Raw genomic sequence first — 5,000 nt, 5'->3', positions numbered from 1 at the left:
CACACACACACACACACACACACACACACACACATATATATATATATATATATATATATATATATATATATATATATATATATATATATATATATATATGTATATATATATATATATATGACCCTCAATTCAATGACATTTGATGGAAGTCGATCGTCTACAAGTCAGTTTTCTAGATGTTTTTTTACTGCTATTTGTAGACTTTGGAATAGATTGCCTTCAGAGATTATAACTTTTTCGACTCTTGATAAGTTTAAAACGTCAGCTAACATATTTTTCTTACGTAATTAGTTGACTTTCTATTTTTCGTTCTTTCTTAGCTGTATCTTGACCTGCACTGACACCTTTGGTGGTATAAATCTCTTTTTTCAGTGTGGCTCATTATATAGCTTAAGATGATAATAATGATAATAATATATGCATATATATGTATGTATGTATGCATGTACGTATGTATATATTTTATATATACATATATATACATATATATACATATATATATATATATATATATATGAGAGAGAGAGAAAGAGAAAGAGAGAGAGGACAGACACATACATACAGAGAGAGAGACAAACAGACAGGCATACACGAATAAATTAACCAAAAAAAAAAAAAAAAAAAAAACACGCTACCGTATTTTTCCCCCACTGGATATCCACCCCATCGCCCATACAACAAAACACTCGTTTCGTGATGGATGTTGTCCGATAATTGAAGTCACTGACGCGCTGTTGACAGGTAAATAGCTTGATGGATCTAGGACCTGCGTGCCCTAAGATCTGGCTCCCGTGCCCTAGTCTACGGGCAGGTAGATGTAGACGAGAGGGTCAGACGGGGCGCGGGTAGAGCAGCGTCCGGTGTGGGGACTAATTGGGTAGTTTGGGGAATGGGGCAGCGGTGCAGATTTACAGGTCGTGGTTTCGTACGCTGATTTTTCTTTTTTTTATTCTTGTTGTGTTATTTTTTGTTGTTATTTTGTATTTATCTTTTTTTTTTGGGGGGGGGGCGGGGCGGATTGAGTATAAAGAAGTAAAGATGATGAAAACCATACATTTTTTTTCTTAAGAAAGCGAAAATGGGATTTACACATTCATTTCTTTTTCATCCTTATTATCATTATTGTTGTTATTATCTTATTATTATTATCATCATCGTTATTATCATTGTTATTATTATCATTATTATTATTGTTGTTATTTTCATTTTTACTATTATTATCATTATCATCATTATTAATTATCATCATCATGATTACCATTAGTATCATTATTAATAGCATTGACATTATTACCATTACTATTCTTATGATTGTTAAATTTTGTGTTGTACTATTGTTATAACTAGTGCTATCACTATTATGATTATCGCCATTATTATGATTATTATTATTATTATCATTATTATTATCAGTGTTATTATTATTATCATTACCATCATTATTATCATTATTATCATCATTCTTATGATCATTACTACTATTATTATCACCATTATTAATATCATTATCCTCATCAGTAAATATAGCATACATTTTTTCCTTACCGACGTATCCCTCCATTTGTTCCGACCTTCGACTTCGCTCTCTCACCCGAACACGCGCGTCGGCGACAAATTGGCGGGAGTTTCGGACGCGGCTCAAATTGTCCGGTCAGAGCGATTGGTCAGATTCAGCCAAGCGAAGGATTAGAGTGATTAGAGTAGCGGATTTGAATCATAATCGCGATTGGGAGGGGATAGTTGTGTCCTCTCTATCTACCTATCTATCTATCTATTTATCTATCTCTGTCTTTCTCTCTCTGTCTATCTGTCTGTCTCTCTCTCTCTTTCTCTCTCTGTCTATCTGCCTCTCTCTCTGTCTCTTTCTCTCTCTCTCTCTCTCTCTCTCTCTCTCACTCACTCACTCACTCACTCACTCACTCACTCACTCTCTCTCTCTCTCTCTCTCTCTCTCTCTCTCTCTCTCTCTCTCTCTCTCTCTCTTTCTCTCTCTCTCTCGTTTTTGGTAGATTGGGATTGATGGATTGAGTATAAAAAAGAAAATGAGAATGATGATAACAATAATAATCAATGGAGCGGTTTATCTATTTACAAAGTATGTATGATTTTTTTTATCTTTTTCATTTTTTTTTCTTGTTTTTTCTTTTTTTTGGGGGGAAGTCACTCTTCATCTATTTTTTTCATTTCTATTTTTCATAATTTTTCACTTTTTACTATTTCAATTTTCATTTTTTTTATTTCATTTTTTTATCCGTACTTACTCGTGGACTATTTCTTATATTGAATAATGATTGTTTTTTTTTTCTTTCTCTTTTTTCATTCAGTTGTTTTCATTTTTCTGTTCTTTTATCTTTTATATTTAATTTCATATTAATTTTCATCTGTTCATGTTCATATTTTGTTTTCATTTCTTTATCCACCTTTTCTTGTCGTTTTTGTTATTTTCGCTTATTTATTAACATTCTCTTTTCTCATTATCCTTCTTTATTTTCATTGTCTGTTTTTATTTATCTATTTCTAATTCTTTATTTTTTATTGTTTTTGTCTCTTATTTCATGCCCTTTGTTTTTTTCACATATTTATTTTACATATCTATTTGTCTTTTTATTTCTGTTTATCTTCTCATGTCATTTCTATTTTTCTTTCTATATTCCATTTTTTTATTTTACGTCCATGGTTTATATATATATATATATATATATATATATATATATATATATATATATATATATATATATACATATATATATATATATATATTATGTTTGAATTTGTTTTCATTTATCCTTTCTTACATTGAGTAATGAAATAAACTGACGCACGCCAGATGATCGACCATTCTCCCCCGCCTCCCCCCTTCCCCCTCACCACCACCACCCCTCCGCCTCTCCCTCCCATCCCCCGGAGCGCGTGTAATCGCCGCCGCAAATAATGAGGTAATTACCCCACCGGACGCTTCCAAAATGCCCCCTACCCCCCCTCCTCCTCTACCCCTACCTCCCCCCTCCTCCCCCCCCTCCCTCTTCTCCTGGCGGTACGTGCCCTCCGGGTGCCCGCTCACGACAGGTGTTTTTCTCTCTTTCTCTTTCTTTTTTTTTCTTTCTATCTCTCTCTACACACACACACACACACACATACACACACACACACACACACACACACACACACACACACACACACACACACACACATATATATATATATATATATATATATATATATATATATATATATATATATATATATATATATATACATATATACATATATGTACATATATATGTGTATATATATGAATATATATATATATATATATATATATATATATATATATATATATATATATATATATATATATATATATATATACATATATATGTATGTATATCTTCATCCCTCCCTCCCTTCTCTCTCTCTCTCTCTCTCTCTCTCTCTCTCTCTCTCTCTCTCTCTCTCTCTCTCTCTCTCTCTCTCTCTACCTCTACCTCTCCCTCTCCCTCTCCCTCTCCCTCTCCCTCTCCCTCTCTCTCTATCTCTCCCTCTCCCTCTCCCTCTCCCTCTCCCTCCCACTCCCTCTCCCTCTCCCTCTCCCTCTCCCTCTCCCTCTCCCTCCCTCCCTCCCTCCCTCCCTCCCTCCCTCCCTCCCTCCCTCCCTCCCTCCCTGCCTCCCTCCCTCCCTGCCTCCCTCCCTCCCTGCGTCCCTCCCTCCCTCCCTCTCCCTCTCCCTCTCCCTCTCCCTCTCCCTCTCTCTCTCCCTCTCTCTCTCCCTCTCCCTCTCCCTCTCCCTCTCTCTCTCCGCCCATTCATAAACTCGGCCTCATTCATCCCGAGAAGGCAGCCACGTACGTTCATTCAGCGCGTCGCGTTCATTGATAAATTTTGCCGCGAGATAATGAATGAAAATACGTGCGTGAGTATTTTCCTTTGGAGATGACCGTCTCTCGAAGGCATAGGCGTGTGTTTTTGTTATCATTGTTTCTCGAAAGGTTAAACGTTTGTTTTTTTATAAAAACGTTTTCGAAGAAGAAAAAAACGTTTGTTTTTTATATCAACGTTTGTCGCAGGAATAAACGTAGGCTCCTGATATCGACATTGCTCAAGGGGACAAACGTTCGGTTTTCAGGGGGATAAACGTTTGCTTCTGATATAAACGTTTTTCAAAGGAATAGAAGTTTGACCCTGGTATCAATGCTTCTCAAAAGGATAAACGTTTGCTTCTGATATCAACGTTTTTCAAAGGGACAGACGTTTGACCCTGATATCAATGCTTCTCGAAGGGATAAACGTTTGCTTCTGATATCAACGTTTCTCAAAGGGATAAACGTATGCTGTTGGTATCAACGTTTATCGAGGGAACGAACGTTTATTCCTGATATCAACTTTTCTCAACGGAATAGACGTTTGCTTTGGATATGAACGTTTTCGAGGGGATAAACATTTGATTCTAATATCAACGTTTCTAAAAAGGACATACGTTTAATCCCGATATGAACGTTTTCGAAGGGATAAACGTTTGCTTTTGACATCAACGTTTCTCAAAGCAATAAGCATGTGCTCTCGCTACCAACGTCTCTCAAAGAAGCGTCTGATTATGAATTTATAACGCCATAATTCATCTTATTGCTGCTCTCCGTCAGATTAAGGTAATTTGCATAATAGTAAACTAGTGACATCCAGTTTTCAAAATCGTAGATGCAAATGGAAAAATATCGGTATTTTTATTTATTTGTTAATCATTAATCTAGAATATCACATTAAAAGTATATGTGACGAGAGATATTATTTAATAGAGTTTCATCACCATCTGGCGTGAGAAAATGATGTTTATTTGTGACTTATTATCCTCAACTGCTTTCCTTACTTATTCTCCTCATATTTTATCTTCATGATATTGTTTCTTCACTCACTTCCTCTCTTCTCTTCTTCTCTTCATATTATATCATCATTTGATGTTTTTTTTTCCTTCCCTCATTCTTTATCTCCACTTCCTTTCCTCTCTT

The sequence above is a fragment of the Penaeus vannamei genome, chromosome 4 (assembly GCF_042767895.1).
Source record: "Penaeus vannamei isolate JL-2024 chromosome 4, ASM4276789v1, whole genome shotgun sequence".
In the NCBI taxonomy this organism is placed as follows: Eukaryota; Metazoa; Arthropoda; class Malacostraca; order Decapoda; family Penaeidae; genus Penaeus; species Penaeus vannamei.
This window is presented reverse-complemented; position numbering follows the sequence as displayed.